The sequence below is a fragment of the Hippoglossus stenolepis genome, chromosome 18 (genome assembly GCF_022539355.2).
Source record: "Hippoglossus stenolepis isolate QCI-W04-F060 chromosome 18, HSTE1.2, whole genome shotgun sequence".
NCBI classification, from domain to species: domain Eukaryota; kingdom Metazoa; phylum Chordata; class Actinopteri; order Pleuronectiformes; family Pleuronectidae; genus Hippoglossus; species Hippoglossus stenolepis.
The window spans coordinates 17,164,926-17,187,813 of NC_061500.1; the positions used below are offsets into that span (position 1 = coordinate 17,164,926).

Genomic DNA, 22,888 nt, shown 5'->3' on the forward strand with positions numbered 1-22,888 from the left:
GCTCATCGCGCCTGACAAAAAGAAAAAAAGAAAACCCCCAACAGTCCCTCGCCGAGCAAGGAGACCACCACAGAGCATGACTGTAGTTGGGCAGATCACATTCAATGAAGCTGATGAGTTGCTGCACAGAGACATAATTTATTGAAGTAAAAGTATCCGAAAAATCTAAGTACAAATACTTATTATGCAGAATGAGCCTTTGTGTTTATCATGTGTGCATTTACATGTATAATCAGGATTTTAAAGTTAGCTGCGTGGAGCAGATTTTAACTCTTACCCACTCTTTGTCATTTCATTAGGCACAATAAGCTCATGATGCTCCTAATGTCATGAAGCTGGCAATGGTATTTTTTTTCTGAAAACCTTTCAAAGGTGTTGATTTCCCTGTATGACCGTTTCGGAGGATGTAGATCATGGTGATGCTGAAGTGTGTTGCGTCAGACAGAGGCGTTTGTGCCTTTTAATGAATCATCACGGATATAAATGGTCCAAATGACAGAAACACCTCTGTGATGATATAACAGAACAGAAAAGCTCTTGTAGGTTCTTCTTAAACCTTAGTTTAGATCATTGGACTATAGAAAACCACAACTACTTTGCTATTCCTCTGCCTTTTATATCATCTTTCAAACATACACCTGAGTCTCATAGAAACAGCTAAAAAGATCTTTCTATCCAGGCTTAGTTACTGTGTACACTACAAAAATATTACTACTAAGTCCTTTGTAATTAAAAGCGTTTGGCAATGTAATATCTTTTTGTAGATGATCTAGTTTCAATCATTTTGTTGCCTATATGCTGTGACTGTCTGTTAAATATTCAGTATTTACTATGTAACTCATTTCTAAAGCTGTCTCGCCTTCTTTCAACATACTTATGCATTTGTTACAGTATCAATACCTAACAAATTCTTCATTGATAAACCATATATACTAAATAATAACAGTGTTACTTAGAACATTGTCAAATCCTTATCTTTGTTCCAGATACATTTTTAATGCAAAACCTGCAGAGAAGCAACCATTTCTTATCGGATTTGCACCGATGTTGGTTCATTTTTGCCGACTCTCTCTGCTTTCATCTTGTCCTTTAACTATCAGTTGTTTTTCTGTCTTTCTCTTTAGCTTTTTATTCTTCAAATTTTTCACTCAACAAAAGCTGCTATAAAATGTACAGCCATAAATAGTAGAAATATAGTGCAAGGTTTTAAAAAGTGTATTTATACACACACATCTGATGGGAAAACGTAGGAAATAATGAATGTGAAAGCTCCATCACCACTTTCAACTGGCTTCCCCTTTTTGTCTCTATGTTTATCTAAATAAAGTTCCTGTATATTGTAATTGAAACACTGACTACAGAGACTTCAAGTCCATTCAGATCTCGGATAAACTATAAATCTTATGACTCATTTTTGGAAACAATCAGTCATTTTCTAGAGGTAAGTGAGGTCTTTCTACTGCGGCCTGTTGTTTAAGTCTGACAATCAAACCAGACTCCGTCACCCGGAGTAACACTGATCCTCACAATGAGGAGCTGGATGGATAACATCAGGGCTGTTATTGTCAATAACTGCAGAGCTGTTTAGCGAGAAACTCTCCAACCAAAGTCGTGCCACTGCCTTTGTGTTTTCTCTCCATTCAGATCTCATTTTACTGACCAAGGAGCCCAAATAAGAGGGCACTGAGGTCCTGGCACCAGTTGTTTCCCCTTCTAGACACAACATTCTCAAAATAGACCTTTCACGCTGTCCTGGAAACCGTGCATGAATATACAAAAGTTTTTGTTTCACACTTTTTCCTGTTCTGCCAACTGCACCACGTCACCCTATCTACTGCAAACAGGTGACTTATATTTCCACTGGACTTGGCAACAGTAGAAGACTTCCGACTGGGAGTGGGTGCATTCATAGACACACATCCGGAAATAATGCAAAGTATGGCTTTCTGCTGTGTAGCATGGACGCCGACATGTTGGACCTGGACTAAGCCTTCAGAATGTGAGCAATCTGCAGTGACTGCTGTCGGCTGAGGGTCTTTGGCTCAGCTGTTAGCCTCCCCGTGAAGGTTAAGACTCAGATCCACAGAGATTCAGATGTGTTTACAAGAGGGACTGCGGGAATCAGACTATTTCATACATGTGACAAAATGCTAATTTCTAATCATTAAATTACCAAATGCATCTGTGTCTGCATGTGTTTTTCAATCAGAATGAAAAACATCTGAGGGCTGATGCACACCCAGTGTACACCCCACTCAGGCCACGCTAACTTTTTTATATTGTAATAAAGCCAATTCATAATGACATAATTTATACCATATGCCGAGGAATGATTGGTTAATCTATACAAGCTGTAGATCAAAAAGAAGTCATGATGATGTAATTCTTGTGACATCACACGATAGGGAATGAATTCCTGATCAGTATGAGGTTAACCTTAACTTTAACAGCCACAATAACACAATTACAAAGTCATCTTATTACCACTTTAAGAACATATCAAGGATTAAAGGATTTATGTATCAGCGGGATTTAGAAAAACTTGCGTTTATCTTCAGCCGACTTGACTATTGTAGTATTGTGTGCACAAGAAAGCTGGAGCTGATTCAAAATGCTGCTGCTCGAGTCCTCACTGACACCAGGAAGGTGGATCATATCACTCCAGCTCTAAGATCTTCACGCTGTTTCCCTGTTCCCTGAAATGTGCTTGACAAATACATTTGCCTTGGATATTTTTGAAAATGTGCTTTTGGAAGATATTTTTGTAAACCTTGACCTTTGACCCATCAGCTCCAAAAGTCAATCAAGCTCCCAAGTAATATTGTGTTTTTTTGTGTAATATTTCTGGTTGCAATTAAATATTACTTGTGAGCCAGAAAATGTGACTTTATGCTGTATCTCGTGTAGCTTACTTATGGAGGAGTATGCTACCTTTTCCTAAACGTTCACTTTAAGGTGCAATCATTAATATTTTTCGCTCTACAAGCTGTTTAAACATCGAATGAGTAGTAAGTATGACAAATACTACACACAAAGTAAGATTCGATTAAGGTTCACTGATAATGTCAAGATAATGTACTTTCAACCCTTTATTGGTGAACTATACATTCTTTCCAAAGAACTAGTTTGGTAAAAGATTCAATAACCACTTTTTAACATTTTGTCTCCCTTTCTTTTTGGTTGAGCAATGGAGGAGGGTTAATCTATAATTAGAAAATTCACTCCTCTACTTAAACTACACCCAGGGAGCTTTGAGATGAGAGCTATTCCCATGATGCTTGAATGGGATCCATTCAGAGAGTCTGCACGCCACTATGGGAAATCAGCTATTGCCCTCAGGCAGCTTCTTCAATCTGAAAATGGACAACACATTTGCAACAGTGAAGGAAGTAGTTGCTTTACGGACACAAATTTAGCTAAAATATTAAAATACTCAATTTTGAAAAAAAGTAGTGCTTCCAAACTTAGAGCGAAAGTACTTAATGAAAAAAACTGCTATCAAAGTAGTCCCCTATGTTTGAAGATTATATTAGGAAATAGAGTCTGTTTCTTTTAAGCCTCAGCTAAAAACCTACTTTTTTCAGAAGGCATATTCCTGAATATTTGGGTTTTTTATCTTTATTATAACCATTATTGTTTATGTACTTCCTTCTGTATTTTAACCATTCGTTTTCTTGTTGTGCAGCACTTTGTACTTTGTGTTGAAAAGTGCTCTAAAATAAAGTTTCATTATTATTATTATGTTTTTGTTGTTAAATATTAGTGTGTTTCATTTGGATGCATTTCAAACAGCATTTTACTAATTCAAACTACTCTAATCTGACTATAGTTTAATCTATAATCATATGTTAGAGGTAATGTTTTGTGTGTTAAGTCTTGTGACCACTTAAATTGCACATGTTAGATAAATGTAGAAGATTAAAACGTGCACTATTTTCTCAAAAAGCACAAAGTTGGAGGCCCACTTTATTTTGATGTGGTATCCACCACATCCCAGTGTTGTCCATTCACATGATGGGAGATCACACATAGTGGCATGAATGAAATACATCATGTAGACTTGTCCTGGGAGCAGTGGGAGCTGCAGAGAGCCAGTGACTGGTGGATGGGGGAGGGAGCAGCCGGAGGAGTCACTCCCATCCCAACGGTAGTCTGTCTGGGGCAGGAGGAGCTGAGGGAGGGAGGGGGGCCGGAGCCAGCCATTCATTCTTCTGTGGTCCCGGAGAAAACGTGGAGGATGAAGAGGAGACACTGAGCGGCGGAGGAGAAGAAAAAAAACAAACGAAACCAAGCCAGGATCGAGTCCCGCAGTTGAACTTACGCTGCGTAAAAAGACGCAGGAAGATCCTTCAACTCGCCGGAGCTCAGAGGCGTCGCTGCTCAGTTCCACGTAAGTAACTGTCCTGCTCCAACCAGCAGGAATCTCCTCTTGTTTCTAAACTAACAGCACAGAGAGATGGTCTCTTTTATGAAACACGTCTTTGTTGCAAAAACTCCCACATGGATCTTTGTGGCTTCCGCCCAAGTTCCTCCACATTTCTGCTCTCCGGGCTGTGGAGGGGAAACTCGTGGCAGGGAAGCCGAGCAGACTGATGCTTTGCCAGGCAATGCAGCTCATCGGGAGCCCAGCGTGTCACTGAGGGCTGGGTGTATCAACAGCGAGCTGTGGAAATCGGATTCCTCCATTAATGTAGTTTGAACTGGGTGACAATGCTTCAAGTGTTAGAAATGGGTTTTGAAATTGCACTCATGTCTTCTTAGTTGTGTTTTTTGTCCAACAAACTTGAGAAAGCAGCCAATTCTAACATTTCAGAAGTTTAACCAAGATCATTTTTGGATGTTTACCCATAATGACTTAATGAAAACAGCTGGATTTTCACCTCTTATGACAATAATCATCAGTTGTAACCCTAACAACCTAAAAACCCATTTCCTCTCTTGGATTTATCTATTTGTTATTCTTTGTGCATTGGTACACTGTTAATGTCTTACTCAAGATGGAAAAGAGACTCATGAGGCACTTCATTTCTTGTTTTGTCCATAAACTGGCAGAAAAAGGTAAAACAAATGCCAAGAGAAGAGGCTAATGTTTTCAGATGTCTTTCAACACTTTCAAATCAATAAATGCTCCAACTTAGATCTTCTCGTAACTGATTTTCTGGCAATCAATGATCGATTGGTTCTCTTGGCTCCAAGTGTAATCCCCCCCCCCAAAAAAAATTCGCATTGAGTGCATCATGAACCCCAAACACCTGCTGATGCATCGGTGGACGTATCAGAGGTCTAAGGTTGCCTCTGCTATTGTGAGGTGGAGGTGAAGTCAGTCAGTGGTCTTGACAAAGTGCGACACAGATTGTTATCCTGTTTCCCGTGTTGTGTTTCAACGGTAAACATGAGAACTGGTCCGGCCTGTAAACCGGTGTTTGTGTGTGAAACAGAAAGGTCTCCCGAGGGCACAGTGCTTTCATATACATATATGAAGTCTTTACCGCTGTGTAACCAAAGTCAATCATTGTGTCATGTATTCTGCCTCAGGACAGCCCCACTTTTCTTTTTCTCCATGTGTTTCCCAGCAAGCTGTGATTCTTCTTTTTCCATATGTGACGCTTTATTGCAGCGATTTAATGGACAGTGTTCATGAGAGATGTAGTGCTGTTGTTCCAAACCTCAGTCACTGATTTATTGTGGTAGGAAACATCCGAGCCATGTGATCTTTTTCCACATGGATGTTGCTCCCGCTGCCTGTAGACGACCACTGCTGGTGTCGCTTCGGATTTCTGCAGTTTAGCGTTGTAAATCTGAACGTGCTTAATCGTCGTATATCAGTGCATCATCGTCGCCTTATTTCCAGATGTGCGAGTGGCAGCAGTGCGGCCTCTGTATGGTCTCTGCCGTGAGTCGATATTCTGTCATCAGCCGAAACCATTTCTTTGTAATTTCTCCTTTTTTTAAAGTCAGCACAAGTGAGCTTTAGAAGTTTAATGATGCTTATGTCATCAGTGAAAGAGCAACTAGCATTAAAGATGGGCGGTCAGTTGGAGTCCACTGTCAGGGATTGCCAGTGGTTTCAAGTCATGTGCCAGTGCACGTGGTCCCTCAGGGTTCCGTGTTTGGCCCGTTAAAAAACTCTGGGCTTCATTCATTACGACCCTGCCGAACGCTCTCTCTCCTCCGTGTAGGCCACAGGAAAAGCAAAAATACTTGAGTTTCTCTCTCTTGGCAGCTTGGCGGCGCAGATGCTTTGGAAAACTTCTTTAATGTTTTTTTTTATTTTTTTCTCCTCTCATTTCCCTAAACAGAATGGTAAACTTTTCAAAGCATGGAAAAAAAAAAACTTGCCAGTCACTCTTTTTGCCCGGTGCCCGATGAAGCAGCTGGTGATACTTTTAGTGTAAAAATAAATAAATAATGAAATAAAAAAGTTTAACTGCTAACCCATTCATGCAGACCACATCATCTGCCTGCCGTGCTTCTCTGAGCTTTGATGGCACTGCTTTTGTCATTAATCCAGCATCCTGGCTGTAGTTTATGGTACTGGTCAGCATATTTTTCCTGGAATGACGACTTTCATTTTTTTTTTTACCGGGGTATTTGATCTACATCTCCTCCGCACATTTGGAGCCTAAATAAACACTTCACTTTTATGCGTCTGTGAGTGTAAATATCGCCGAGAGGTCTGCTGATGGAAATCAGACCTGGGCCCTATCAGCGTGTGCTGGAAACCCAAGAAGGGACCAGAGTGAATCTGTGACCTGAGTGTGAAATCCACTAATTGAACTGCTGCTCCTGTGTCAGAGGTCAAACCAGATGACTCCGGCCGGCTGCGACCAACATCTGGAATACAGTTTGTCGCAGCACTCTGGATTTCCTCCAGTGTCGATGGCCCTGGTAACAAGGCTGGCTTATTTGTACCATATTTCTTCAGACTACTGTAACTGTTGCACTTGTACACGGAACAGCAACATCTGTTTTTGACAATCGGCTCTTTTTTCTTCAGTCTCTGTTTCACCCCACAATATATATATTTTTTTTTGGTCTCTCAGCAAGCGGTTAATAAAGCTTTCAACAGGAGCATCCGGGAAGTTCTCTAATGAAACCAACACACTACAAAGTTTTTTTTTTTAGTTTGTACGCCCCCTTTTACCCTGAAGATTGTTTATTTGGCTATAAAATTGACGTAATGTGGGGAAGACAAGTCTTAAAATTCAGACATATCTTAACTGGGTCACATTACGTTATGAGGGCTCTCGATTCCAAGCTTCTAGAGGGAGTACTCCAGAGAGAATTAAAAGCAGCCGTGTGTCCGTGTTGGTTTCTGTTTTATAGAACCGCTTCAGAAACGGGCTCAGTTTCTAAGGTCTGCAAAACCCATAGGAAGAGGAAGACGTCATAGAGGCGTTATCTTGTTGTCTGCTATAGGGAATATAAAAAAAAAAAACTTCTTCGAACAACTTGTATCTGACCCTGTAATTAGTTCAAATGAAGTCAAACGCAACACACGATTAATAACCTGTATTATAAACTTATTTTTATCCTTTTTATTTTGTTTTACAATGTTACTGAACAGCGTCAACCTCTTTACCCGCAAGTATTTATCTAAAAGTTCTCACATAATCCCTCTCAGATGTTTTGGTGTCATTATCTGTTCTGCAGGCTTCTCACTAGTTTTCATAAAAACCTAGTTAGCTGATCGGACAATAGTGGGCTGCACGGACAGACTAACTACTATTACTAACGCTCCTCACTGTAGACCAATGCACGACCTGCTGCAATGACACTGTAGTGGGTTGTGCAGCCCTAACATCTAGTGGCCTCTTCACTCTCTTCACTCTCTTCAATCTCTTCACCAGGTCCATCTCAGAAAATTCTTCTCTAGAAGGCCTCAGCAACAGATACGCAATTAACTAAAACGTTATGGCAAGGAAAAGAGCATATGTTCACATTTAAAGATAAGATATGTAACAATTCCTTATTGAATTGTCAGGAAATAACTAGACCTATACTATATTATTTGTTGACTTGTGTACTTACATTATCCAAAATGTTTCTGACAATGTTCAAACACAGAGAAATCCACAATTTTATTGAAAGGTAACGGGACGCATGCACTGCATGAAAGTAGCGGAAACCCGACAGTTCGTGAATGCACGCATTGGGGAAAGTATTAACCGACCCGAGCAAGATTAAGTCAGTTAGAGGTTATGAATGTCGGTTTCGATACATTTTCGGTTAACTGCCCAGCCCTACTCCGGAGTGCTTTGCGGTGATGACCTTTCCCATGTGACCTGTTTCTGTGCCGATTCATCTCTCTAAACCCTCCATGGACCTCAGAATGATACCCGACCAAAACTTTGCTGGCCGGTGCTCACCCCCTCGCCTCCCTGCCACGCTGTGGGCCGGCCATGCACGAGCTGATTAGATTAGGCAGCACTGGAGCTAATCACCCTACTTTCTCCTCTCTGCTGCTCTTTGCCTGTCTGGTCCCCCCCCCTCTCCCCTGTGGCTCCCGGAGATGAGCCTCTCCCGGGGGGTACATCTTCCTCCAACAACAGCTCTGTAGCCCACTGTTTACTAGGAAACCAGCAGGGTGGGGTCCGGGCAGGAACAAAGCCTCCACCCTACACTTGTTCCCTCTATCAATAGAGGGCTGACTGTAGGCTTGTGTGGAACGTACCCTCCCTCAGAATGAAAGAGAGATATCCAGGAAAGTGAATGACTTGCGGAGGGGCAGAGAGAGAGAGGGGGGGGGGCAGGACCCTCCTGTCGGGTGAGATGAGGAGAAAGAAGTGGGTTTTGTTTCTTTTGTGGCGAGCTGGGGGTCATTCTCAGGGGAATGCGCGGCAGACAGACGGTGGGTTTTGCAGCTGCATGGCCTCCAGCACTTTATCTCGTCGCGGAGCAGCTGCAGGCTCATTAAACTCTGCCGGTCGTGCTCAACACTCACTTCAGTTTACGTCTCTTGAGGCAGCGGCAGCGTCTCCTGTTTACCTTCCTGCCAACCATCCCTTTCTCTTTACTGGCAATCCTTGTATCAGACATGAATATTGATTAATAAGCTGGATCTCTGGGACTCGGCCGCACAGCTGTATGCTAATGGTGGAAGGTTACGACCCGCCACAATAGGCCGTCTGTGTGTAATGCGCGATAAGGCCGTATCATATGTTCACTTTGGCTTAGGTCATGGAAAAGGCTTTAAGATGTATGAAGGAGATAAGACCAAACTGCACATTGTGTTTGTGTCCCTGCTGAAAATGTCATAGTTTGCTCTCATGTTCCAGTTGGTTCGTGTTACAATGAGAAAACAATGACTGTGATTGGAGACTATAGGTTTATTGTCAAACCAAAGCAGGGCTGCAACTGCCTATTATTTCCTTTATTAATCAATCACGTGATAGGATTAACCCTTTAAGACTCTTGCACACTTATTATGAAGCTTGAACCACAAAGCAGTTTACTCTTTCTAGGTAAAAGAAATCTGTCTACCAGCAGCACTTCACTTATTAATGTGTCACATCTTGTTTGTTAAATGTGAAATCAGACGTGTGAGATGAGCAAGTTCACAGCTTGATTTGTCCAAAGAGTTTACGAGAAAACAGGGAATCCTCACATTTAAGTAGCCAATTAATCATCAGACGTTTCATCTTCAGAATAAGATGGTTAATAAAGAATAATATAGCAAAACACTTCATTCTATTTTATTTCATGTAGGTTAGGTATTTAAAGATTTTTTTTGCCTCACATTGCTGAATCTGATTATACATTTTGTATGTGTCTAATTCTAAAATCTCACGACTTACTGCAGTTTCTCTACTGGTTTCATTTTGAGTATGACTCCATTTACGACCCTGATTATTTCTGACTGGACAGACCAGACTGGAGTCATTTCACTTTCACTCACATTTACTAAATCTGCTAAATCTCCGCACAGCTGAGAAACCCTCCAGCTGCTTGAAGCCCGTATTACTCACAACCAGAGACATGATTCCCTGTGTTTGGGGTTCTGGTTTCACCAGCACCATGGAAACCCTCTTTTTTGGTTTGGGCTGGCCGACTGTCCCCGGTCATTATCACCGCTGAAGCCTCGTATCCAGAGCACGGCAGCACCAGCAGCTATAATGCTTTCTCTGTCTCCATCCTGCTTTGGCAGAACTACTTTTAATAAAAGTGACTCATTCTAAATGTAAGGCAGGTCACTGGTTCAGCCTGATGCTGTTCATATTAATAAATGTAGTCACAAAATGACCGTTTGTAATTTAGTTACTGTTTCTTTGTCTGCCAAGCTTTCCATTTTCATAAATTACATAGGCAGTGTGCAACTGTGGAAAAAGTATTCAATACTTTCAAGTACCAATACTACGCTGTAAAAAAAAAATCAATTCCAAGTAAAAGTTTTGCATTGCATATTACTCAGGCAAAAGGATGTAATTATAACCATGTACATGTCCTTTAAAGTCATTAGTCATTTGTGTAAGTGATAGCAAGTGAATTAATGTCTATTATCTATTTTAGAGTGTTTGTTTTGTACAGTCCGCGCCTTAAAATCAATGAAATTATTTTACAATGATTGAAAGGGAAAAACCTTTGGAGGTTTTAGTGCAAAACGTTGTAATGTGATATTTAATATAAAAGCTTGGGAACCTCTGACGGAATCTGTCTCCATTAATCCTTAGTCTGTCGCTGAGAGGCCCTGGTCACTACCTAATGGTCTGCGCAGCTGTGAATTGATTTGTAGTGTGAGCGCTCTCCAGGTGAGGGTGGCTGCTCAGCTAGACTGGTCGGGGGTAATGTTACAGCCCCCGTGGGACCAAACAGACATGTGCCTTTTTGCAAGTTTTCTTTCCTGTTGTTTTTTATTGCCAAATCCAATACAATTAAAGTAACTGGTGACCACTTCTTCAAATGTATAAAAACAATGGATAAAAACACAAGATGCCTCCTGTGGTGTCATCCAAGTGTCCGTAGGCCCCTGTATTCCAATGAAGGGCGTTTACACCGTGTTGTTGGCCTAAATGCCGTCTGTTATCCGTCTCCGGAGCCGCGTTAGTGCGTGGATCACAGCAGACTATCAAAAACATGGTGCAAATGTACATGTTTTCGAGAATGTCGGAGCTTACAGACACTCGGGTGACACCACAGGAGCAGTTTGGAGGCATGTTATGTTGTTTTCTGTTGTTTTTTTTTACGTTTGAAGAAGTGATCACCATTTCCTTGAATTGTATTGGATTTGGCTGCAACACTGTTTACCACTGAAACTCCAAAAGTGTTATGTGGACTCAAACACTTCACCCACCCCTCCATCGGTACAGTGATGAGTAGATAATGAGTGAATTTTCATTTTTGGGTGAACCATCCCTTTAAGAGATTTGTATGCCACTCAAAAGATATGCTTGTAATTAATTATCCATGTTTCGTTGTAGACTGATAGTCAAGGCTGATGCTGGTTGTTTTTTTTCGGGAAGGTGGTCATGTGACAGGAGCCTGACGAATCAGCGAAGGTTACGTTGTGACTGAAAAGACGCAAGTGATGTGGATGTAGCCCAAGCAGCCATCTGCAGATTAGACAATCCGCTTGTTGTTTAGACATGACCAGTGTATGTGAAGTCATGTGATAAACGTTTTCAGGGGTCTTAGTATGGATGCTTACTAAAACATTTTAGTTAGGATGGAGCCACAGTCTCTTTACTGATCTCAAATCTCCTCTGTGTAAAGTTCATCTGTTTTTGCCAGGAAAGCATCTTCGCAACAACACTTCAATCCAGCTGTGAATCAGCTGTTGTCTCAAAGTTTATACTTTCATTGCAGACGCGAGTGCTATGATTTCACTTTTTTCAACTCTCTCTCTGTGATTGACTTCTGCTCTGTTCTTATGAAGCTTGCACACATGCTTTTGGGAAAAAAAAGAATGCAGGGAATGAGGCATTTCTTTGTTTGCTGTTGTCGTTCGGGGGCGGCCCTCGACAGCCAAGTGGTATTTGCCGTCTGAAGACAGCAGGGATTACGGCGTCGCTCGCTGCGTGGAGAGGGGGAGTAAACACAGGCCTGAGAAAAGGGAATCACGGAGGGCAGTAATAACAGTGGAGGGAGACGGAAAACAGACACAAAGGAAAACAAATTTCAGAGAGAAAAGAGAAAGGGAGAGATGAAAAAGAGGAAAACAAAGAGCTGGAAACTCGAGACAGAAAGAAAGAGAAGGTGAGGCTTTTGTTTCACAATTAACTGGAGCAGCTCTGGGTCAGACATCTGTGACCCAGTCTCTCTTGGGCAGGAGTCTGGAGCTGCCTTTGTAACCTTGCTGCCTGATTCTATCCATCCTTTCTCCCCCCCCCCAATCCTTACACCAGCTCTGATGACTCCAGGGGTTCCACTTTTTAATAGCTGCCTCTGACCTCCATATATTCATCCCTCCATCTGTCAATTATCCCTAAAATACACTGGAGAGCTGCAGTCATCATAGATAATATAAGATTATTGAAAACTGTTGTGGTTCTCCTTCCACACGTCTGTATGACAGCTTTTGGGAAAAGGTCTCTGAGGTGGATGCTTTTGAAAATACCTGGTCACACAGGGGGGAGCTGAAGCGAAACTACAGTATTTGATTAAAGGGAAAATCAAACCTCATTTAAAACCCCACTGAGATGTACATCATAATAAATAATAAAAAAAAAAACAGACTCAGAAAAGAGCCTCTCTCAACATGTGTGATTAATATGGTAGTTTTTTTGAAAAACAGTCTGATGTTGCTGTTTGTTGGATATTTATGTTTTAAGGGGCCCTTAACAAACACCATTTCTAATAAGCTCTAGACGAAGACGGGCTTTCCAGACATCAGAGATTACAGCTAGTTAGTTTGAGGAATGATGGAGGAGCGCACTGATTTTTATACAGTTTTATATATGAAACCATGTTGTTGAGTTGTGTTCAAATAAACCATTGACTATGGTAAAATCCCAATTTCTAATAATATAATATAATATAATAGTTGGTTTATAGTGCAATGAAAATATAGTAGCATACTATTTAATATAATTTGGTGCTGTAAAATATAGCAAAGAATATAAAATATAAGGTGAAACCTACAGTATAACGTGATATGGATAGTCTATGGAGCACCACAAAATATATAATTGAATAGTATATATAGTATAGTGCAACAATAAACAAATACAGCATTATATAATCCAGTAGTAGTTATAGTAATGTAAAATATAGTGTAAAATGTGAATAAAAAGCAACGTGACTAATATTTGACTATTTAAAAAAGTCAAATAGAGTTAATATTAAAACATTTGCATTTTGAGATACAACTAGAGGTATTAAAGAAAACATGTAATTGAGAACAGACCCATTAAACTGAAAACCCCAAATTATCCGTGTATCTGCAGTTGTATTGACGCTGCTCAGTTGAGACAGTTTAACAGCGGGCAGGCACTTAACCAGATTATGTAAACACTTCCATGATCTTATCCACCTCTCAGGATGGTTAGACACATTAAAGAGGCCGTTATGGGCTAGTTAGTGCAGAGCCATCGGATTCCTGGGGGCCAGTGGCCTGAGACACTGAATGGGAATCTTTATGACTGCAGGTTCACAGGTTCAGAGGCCAGACAGAAAAGACCATGCCTCTCCGTCTTTAAGCCTTCATAATGTAATTTGGGGAACATGAGCAACACGTGCACTGTGTGCGTTTGTGAGTGCACGTGTGTGTGTGTGTGAACATGTGATTGTGTGTCTGTGTGTAAACTCATGTGAAACCCCTTTGCCCATTATGTCTGTCATCGCAGTCTGGGAGAAACTTGGCCTGCATCCAGTCCAGAGAAATGACCCTCCTATTCACATTATAGAGCACTTAATACACCTGTCTTTTATCATATAGAGAGAGAGAGCGCAGTGATGACTTCACCACGTCAGATCAAAGAAAACTGCACACACATGAACTCAAAGCAGGTTAAAGGTTGTTGTTTTTCATCCTCTTCTTCCTCTTTGATTCCATATCTGTTGTTTTTCCTTTATCTGCATTAAGAGTTAGAACCCAGTCTTGCTGAATGACGCTATGCGGCCATCTGCTGCGTTTCACTTTGAGCTCACGGACTAATCACTGCAAGGTGATGTCATTCTGTGTGCGGCCTGTGGTTTACAGGCAGGACATGCACACACACACACACACACACACACACACACACACACACATAGGAGGAAATTGGATAGAGTGTGGATAATCTTTGCATTAGTGCAGAGTGTGTAATCAGCGTGCGCCTGAGGGAGTAAAACACACCTTGTTTTTTTACTTTTACACACCGAGTGCTTTTTTTTTAATGGCCCGGCTTGTGTGTGCCTTTTTTTTTTAGTGGAAGTGGAACGGGGGGGTGTGCGTTTGTGTCAAAGGAATTAGGGGCGAGCCGAGGAGATGGAGCTGGACGTTAGTGGCGTAACGTCATCGAAAAGGGGGGACAATGTCACAGAGGATCAGTTTTCATGTGCAGATAATCGTATTAAAGAATTCCAGGAATAAATGATATAAAAAGAGATAAAGATCCATACCAAGTCAAATCTTGATTTTTTCCATGTCTTTGAATCGTCCACTCAAATGTAAACTGACAGTCTGGCGTTCAGCACGTTAATCGAGTGTTTGTTAAACCGTAGCTCACCACCTAGTAACCAAGCGTAGTAACCATTTCCAAGGAGCACATCATTTACTAAGTAAATTAGTTTGTGGGGTTAAAGGTTACGCTAAAAAAAGACCTGCTCACAACTATCACATTTACTATGTAACGTTTCTCTCCTGTGTGAACGTGGATGCTGTTAGCGTTAGCGGCTCTCTCCAGCTCTGTATTGGATTTTGGAAAATTTACTCTCCAGCAACTGTGGTAAACGTTCCCAGTACGTTTGCCAAAAACACCAGTTAGTCCTCATCATCAAAGTCTTTTCTGTTTGTTATGTTAAAACTGAATACACAGAGTTTGAAAAGGTAAAAATGATGTCAGCCAAACAGCGCCATGCTAGAATGAAACAACAGTCTGATCTTTGATTTTCACTGATAATATGAGGACCAACCAACTTTGCACTTTAATACAAGAGCAACACTGCCTCTTTATCAACTTGTCACCTGCACGGATCAACAACTTGTCAGGATGCTAACGTTTTGCCTGGGACACGTTATGTTTGGCCTCAGGCTTTTAGTATGATGTTTACATTCGAAACGCATTTTATGTGGTTTCTCTTTGGAAAATACCTGAAAGAGAAGATAAGATAAGATTCTCCTTTATCAGTCCCACAGTGGGGAAATTTGCTTAGTTAGAAAGAAAAAAAACTCTAAGTGAGCGAGAGCTGCTGTAACAGGCTGCCACTCGGGAGGCGCCATCTTGATATCACAAAAGGTTAGTTGGAGACAGTGTTTTCAAACAACTCGTACAGTTAATGTTAGCCTGATTTGTTTGTTACATAGACTGAAAATAAAATGGATGGAGTTTCTCCACTTCCTTCCACTATCCAGAAATGAAGCCAACATATCCTGGGTATGAACGCTACCATCTTGCCCCCAAGACGCCATTTGCAGCCAGAGTCTGTCACTCACAGTAATCAGGGGGTGGAACCGCAGTGACGAGGTCCTGACGAAACACAAACTTGACCATCGCAAGTCAAACTCAGCTGTCAATCGTAGCGTTTCATATTTGAGGTTAGTGACGTGTATTCTAACTTTTTATGTCCCATTTACTAACATTAAGGGGGTGGGGTTTATGACCTATATTGCAGCCAGCCACTAGAGGGCGATAGAGATGCTTTGGCCTCACTTATGGCGAGCCTACATCCATCCTTATATACAGTCTATGGCTTTTGCAACTGATGTACTCTGACAGTAGTGTGTACATGTCAATTCATGTGCAAGTTGATGGCTGGCAGCTCGAAACCAGAATTCAGCTTTTTTTTTACATCTGTCTGGAATCAAAGATGCACTGATGGAAAAACTGGCAATGTTACTATGGTAAACTCAATAAGTGCTCTATAACTATAACTAAAAGGTGTTGGGATTGGTGTTGTGAATGGTCAACTGGACTCAAACCTTCATGCAGATAGTGGAACGTCATTGTTTCAGCCTCGCAGTCGCCTTCAACAGGCCGCGCTTGCGTCTAAACCCAAATCGGAAGCTGCACAGGCACCAGAAACCCAACGGTTTTCCCTCCTCTCTTTGAAGAGATCCTGGCAAAGCTTTCAAAGCCCCTCTGTCTCAACGCTGGCTCCTAAAATAATGTGTGGTGAATGTAATCCAGCTGCCCAGCTGAGCAGGAACAGACAATGCTTATTATTCTCAAGAACAATAATTGCTTTGATTTATCCTTTTTTAAAACGTTTGGCTCATTTTTGGTGCACATTCCATACATTTTACATGACAAATGGGAGAATGATTACGAACTGCCACTTGTCCTTGACTCAACAGTCGTGAAAAATATTATCCTCTTGTCCCACATGTCCTGAATCCAAGCCATTGAGCGGTTTCTGTGGTGCTGATGCAGCAACAGTTCGCTAGGCCTATAAAAATGTTCCAGTGACAAAGGCAAAACACACACGCCCATGTGCGCACACACACACACACACACACTGGCTGCTTAGTGCAAGTATGAAGTCATTGTTGGTCAAATCTGTTTTGTATTGAATGAGTAGACAGCAGCTGCAATGCCCATTCAGTTCCAGTCTTAAGATAGGGGACTTGTATAACCCAGTTTACACTCACAATATGTATTGTGTTTTTATAAACTCCAGAAACAGATGTTCCCACATGTTGAACGTTTGTGTCTCCAGTTTTTACTTTTCCCTCTCAATTCAGATAAACAAAGTATTTGACCCTTTTAGATTAGTTGGACGAGGTGGACTTGTGGATTTGCTTGTGGCTGATCCCTGTTTCTATTTGCAGGCCCTCAGTGCTGTGGAAATGTTTGACTTCTTCAGCGATCGTCCCAATAAATCGCTCGTTGAGCACTTTGCAGAAGCAGTTGCATGGCGGTGATTAGTGTGTTCGGAAGCAGCCTGTGCCCAGCTCCATCCACTAACACCTGTGTTGTGTTGGTTAGCCTGAGGGATGCGACTCCTGAGCTGGTTGTTTTAATGAGAATGCTTTCTGCTACAGCCCCACATGCCTCTCATTACGGAGAGAAGACAAAAGCACGTGTGGATGGCAGTGGAAGATGCGTCTGATTCACCTATACTGCTTCTCTTTCTTCTCTGCCAGGACACAATAGTAGTGGTTGATATGTCCCAGCCTTGACCTTTGACCTTGTTTAAACAGCACACTTGGTCAATCTTGGCCTCAATGTGCAGCTCCACTTAAACAAATAGTTCGACGGTAGTTTAAGGTAGTTTCTTGCTTTACTTCATATCTCTGTTGAAGCTTCAGCCAGGAGCTACAAAAGCTTAGCTCAGCATTAAGACTCCGAGGGAAACAGCTAGTCTAGCTTTAGCCAAAGTAGAGTTCCCTTCAGACATGCACTGAATTCCAAATATCGTGAGAACGCACATGTCAGAGTCGGTTGCTGAGGACTTTTTCTCTGGACATTTTCTCAAACTTGAAAATGCAGAGGTATGGATAATTCACAGCAGTAACTTGGTTTGTTGATGATGTTTCTAACATGAAACAGATGCCAAACTGGATGAATATGAATATGTTTTAGAGCTTTTTGCGATAAGGGTCGGAGTCGGCAAACTCCGGTAAATGTCCGGACCCAATTACATTTTTCAGAGTTGCTGTCTGAAAACAGTTAAGCATTGCAACTAATTTATTAAGTCAGATGCAAATCCACAATTTTTTTTTATATTTTCCTTAATTTGTGAGCTTTACAGTTTGATTGAATACTTTACCTAAGCACTTGACTAGAACCAGGCTAACCATCCCATCCTCATGCTATGCTAAGCTGCTGGCTGTAGCTTCATATTTAACAGATACGAGAGCAGCATTGATCCTCTCATCTAACCCTCAGGAAAGCACAGGAGCCTCGTTCCCAAATGTTAAACTATTTCTTTAAATGCTAACAACCCACATACTTCCCTTCCATCCTGCTCCCCTGTTCCCAAAGCCCTTAAATACTATAAGAAAGAGCCTTTTGTGGTGGGGCCTGGCAGCAGTGAACATACCTACAGACGTCCCCCCCCAGTCCTCACATAATAGCCCGCCCCCCAGCTGTGTTAAGGTTCAACAGCTGAGCTTCAAACACCAGCACCTAACACGGCCCAAACTAAGAGGTATTCCCAAGTTTAATGCACGTGCAGGCATTATTTTCTGCATTACTTTTAAAGGCCAGAATCGTAGGTGGTTGGTGATGCTGGGGAAAAATCCCTTCAGCTTGGCAAATTTTCCAATTTAGTTAAATGCTCAACAAGTATTCACACCGCTGAGGTTTACGTAAGAACCAAACTCAAGTGAGAACATGGATCTGCAGACGGTGAGCAGTGGAACACTCTACAGTTATTATACGATGTGTCATGTTGTTCTTGCCCTTATCTCGGAATGGAGGTTCCCGTTTTCATCCACCCGGCTTCACCAGATCACGGTGTGAGAACACAGTGTGCAAACAGTTTGTAATAAGATGCAACCTGAAACGTTTACCTCAAAGCTGAACGCACACCAAATCACTGACAAACAAAATCACAGCATGTGTGTACAGTCAGTGTTTCATTAACCTCTGCTAGCTCGGTTACATAAGTGGAGACATGAGCACGTGAACAGACTTTATTTAGATAAAACCTCATGATGATAATGATAATAATAATATATTATAATTTTACTAATAAAGAACATAGCACTTTTCAGGTTTACAAAGTGCTTCACAGGCATAAAAGCAGAAAATGCATACAGTGCAATTTTTACAAGTTAATGGAAGAGACAATGGATAATATAAATGAAAACTTAAACAAACAAATGTCTAGCTAAAAGCAAAATAAAAATAATGATATAAAGCAATAAAACAAGAAAGTGTCTAGCTAAAACACTATGATAATAAAATAGTAAAATATAGCAAAAATATAAAAAGTGTAGTTGAAAACAATATAATAATAAAAGTAATAAAATATAGCAATTAAAAGTTTTAAAAGATTACGTCTTAGTTTGCATAATATGTTGAAGACGGTTTATGTTATTTACTATTAACATGTGTGTGATTGTGTGATCAATGTGCATTTTACATTAACAATGAGTCTCCCACGACACCTGAGCAGCAGCCGAGTGCGGAGAGCTTTCCCAACCTGAGATTCTGTGCTGTTATGAAATATTAGATCCAGGGTTTTATTTTCTACGACATGGGATTATTTTCCTGTTCTTAGCGGATGAGCCACGTGACATGCTGTTAGGCTCTGTTCTAAAGCTGGATTTTTAGTTGTTATCATAGTTACAAGGTTTTCTCACAAGTTCTGGTTTCACTTGCAGAGGCTCTCTGGTGCACCTTTGGCAAGTGGAGCGAGGCTCTGTATACACAGTGAAAATAAACCTATAGCAGAGGCTTTCAAGGGTTTATTTGGTGTTGAAAATGATTCTGCTGTTTTTTGTGGTGCCGGAAAAGTTACATATACTAATTGAGCCCCACTAAATTATTCATTGGCGCCTGTGTACATATATTTGGTTCCCACTTTGTGTTGAGTGAAAAGCTTGATAAACATCAATCTCTGTGTTTATTTCTTTCATTCTGATTTTGATCACAAGGCCTGAAGAATAAAATGTTTGCACGTGTTGGAGACTCTCATGATTAATAACGGTGAGGACTGCAAATATTAGAGAAACGCTAAAAGTATGAAAACTTAAAAAGCTTTAATGGATGCCTGCTGTATGTGGCTGGTATGTTGTTTATTAGCGTATGGAAGTCGTAGTGATCCCAGTGAAGCTGCTGAGTTGAATTATATTATTTCAGGCTTATCTCAGAGTTATTGTGGTAAAATACTGCTTGTTTTTCCACTGTTCATAACTCAAAGCACACAGTTGGTGTTTGGACACAGACTCCAGGACCTTCTTGTCCACACCTGCTGCTGTAGGACAGGTCAGATTTACACTGACGTCAGTATCTGTGGCTGTTCCCGGCACTCAGACAGTTGTGAGGAGTGGTTTGTGTAATTAAAGGAGCTGTTTGATATCATTACAGTCAAATCCATCATCAAGTCTTTTGTGCGTCTTTGTATTTCCCTCAATAACCTTAACCATGGAGATTCTACTGTGCTGAGTGAGTGTGAGGCCTTCCTGGGGGAATACCCATTCAACTTTATCACTCAGCAAACATACAGTAGATCCTCACATGATCCCCTTGAGGTTACCTGAAAGGGAAGTGGTCATTGCACCGCTGCAAGTCTCAGATTCAGATTCGTCACATATAATTCAGCATATAGCCCCAGTGGTGGGCTGAGGTGGTGCACTCGTCCTTTTTAAGTTATCAGAAAGGCCACAACACAATTACTTTTACATCTCATCCTTTGTCCCAACAACCTTCCTGCAAGTGTATCACAGCTGTTCTGTGACTTTGGTGAATCTTAATATTGCTAAATGCAATTGGGGTGAAATCATGAAACCATAAAACATAGAATCTCTTGTATCTGTTTATTTTCAGTTAAGAACTGTTATTGTTAGTGTTGCTGGATTATGTTACGTCTTATAGTCCGTTAAGAGGAATTACAAGCAGCCGAGGGGGAAAAATCGTTTTACAAATCATCGACAAATCGTTTGTTGTGGGAAACTCTGTCACCAATGATACACTGTGACATGGTGCAAAGAACCACAGGCCTATCAACAAACTCTTGTCAGATTGGTTTTAAGCATTCATTTGTATACGTCACCATTTCTTCTACAGATGCTTGTGGTGAATCCAAAAGAGGGACAATAGACTAAGAGAGATTGGGAATAAACGATTTCATAAGGGATTTTTACCAACTTGGAACCAGAACCAAAATGCACACGGCTTTCCAAACCCATATTGTTGAGTGTGTACCTGTGTGTTGTTGTAATGACTTTAGTGAGCCTACTGATTTAGTCCACTGTCATATGTTGCTATTGAAATCTCATTCACTGTCACATGTCATTCATCCATTTACACAAAACTCCACATTTAGCGTCCTTTTGAGATAAACCTAAATTTGTTGTCTCCTTCCTCTGTAATCCCTTCCATTTATCTTATTTTAATGTTGTTGAGCACTGACGGCGAAAAAGCTCTGCAATCCTGTTAACGTCGTGACTATTGATGTCAGATTTGTGACCTGACTGTTAACCGAGCTGAGTGCTGCTCTCGCTGGACAGAATCCATTAAAGGGCCTCAGCAGCGCTGAGTGAGAGGGAGGAGAGTCGGCCATTAGTTAATTATCTACATCCTGACGTATGTGTGGCTTTAGTATGAGGAGGGCAGAGTGACCTGAATCTGCTGCTGACAGCAGGAAGACGTATGATGAGTGTCTTGAGTTTTTATTGATTAGTTCCAAAGGTATGATTGGTGTCTTGCCACATACGCCCTATTGATGAGTTGGTGATTTAATTCTTTAAAACTGTCTGAGTGACTGTAAAAAAATCTATTTTTAGATTCAGAGTGACTTGCATTTCCAGAGTGAATCATCAAAAACATATCGTCAAACAGAAAAAACAAACAGAAACCCGTTCAATAAGATTTCCTCAGTATCAAAGTTGGGTTGTGGGGTTAAGCTTTGGATCGAAGTGAGTCTGAAGTCACTTTATAACCAGTAGGACTCATGTTAATCTCAGTTGGTCTGTGTTGAGTTAAAATTAGCATGTGGGGAAACTTGCACCCTTCACACAGGGTTTATGACTAATCCCACTTAGTGCCTTGGTTGGATTACATAATACACATACAGTGTGTTTTGTTGTGCTAAACATTATAAAACTTTGCCCGAAGGACCCACAATCACGTCAAGTGAGTGATGCAGACATCAGCGTCTGTCTGTCTTCAGTTTTTTTTTTTTACGAACATGTGAAACAGTTTAAAAGCTTCTCCAGGTGCAGGTCCTGCTCACTCTCAGGTTCGGATGGAAAATACCGATGAGCAAAGAGAAAATGATGCTCATTCTTGCCGAGGAGCCAACAATGACTGAACTCTGGTTGCCTCTCAGGAGGTTGTATGGTTTTGCGATTTGGACTCATTGCCTCGTTTCTACTGTCTCCGCAGGTTGTGAAGAGTGAGAAAGGACTCGCACGACATCTGGATTTATGCTGAGGAAATTTGCCTCTGTGCTCGCCTCGAGACTCCACACAAGAGGTCGGTGTCGTCACTTCTGTAAATGAGTAGATCTACGTAACATGCCGTGTATTTTTCCTTTAATTTCATCTGCTCTCTTTTGTCCGCGCCAGTAAACACTTTTTCCTCCGGAGATGTGTGTGTGTCTTTGGAGTTGTGCGGACCAACAAAACAAACAGACACTGGTTTCCTGCTTTTCTCTGTATGATATTATTGGGGTTCCTGGCAGCTGTCTGTTACTAATGGAAACCCAAGCTGTTCCCATGACTCCTATTGTTCCGGGCAGGTGTTACCTAACATCGCTCCTTTAAACACCCTGAAAACTGTTGTTTTTTTCTGACTCAGCTTCCAACTATGACTAATTGCTTCCGACAAAGTAATGTGTGAAACTGAATGAATACCCGTGGTTGTTTCCTGTCAGACTCATTCATCAAATGGCAGAAAGTTGAAGTAATGTAAATCTATGGACAATTTCTGCCAAAACAAAAATGAAAAGTTAAGCATAGTAGATAATAATACACACCGAGCACTCACACTACTGCGTTGGAGGCTTCAATGGAAATTCTGCTTATTCACTTTGAATGGAGTGACGCCATGGGGTGCCGAACTGCATTGTGGTTGCATTTCTCCACGTTTCTTGCGTAGCGTTCGATAGAAGTTGAGAAAAGCTAAACTTTGTGAGCGTT

At 41.2% G+C, this 22,888-nt stretch overlaps 1 protein-coding gene across 2 annotated transcripts in view; it reads left to right on the forward strand.

Annotated features, from left to right (window-relative positions):
• The first annotated feature begins 4,164 nt into the window (after positions 1 to 4,164).
• The window catches only part of lhfpl2a (LHFPL tetraspan subfamily member 2a), a 42,141-nt gene continuing 23,417 nt past the window's right edge, over positions 4,165 to 22,888 (forward strand). The window contains exons 1-2 of one of the 2 annotated variants that reach the window (XM_035184206.2): positions 4,166 to 4,390; positions 22,134 to 22,223. The gene's annotated coding sequence lies outside the window, so the exon portion shown is untranslated. Of the gene's footprint in view, positions 4,391 to 22,133; positions 22,224 to 22,888 lie in introns of both variants that reach the window. The other variant, XM_035184208.2, reaches the window with a different exon arrangement.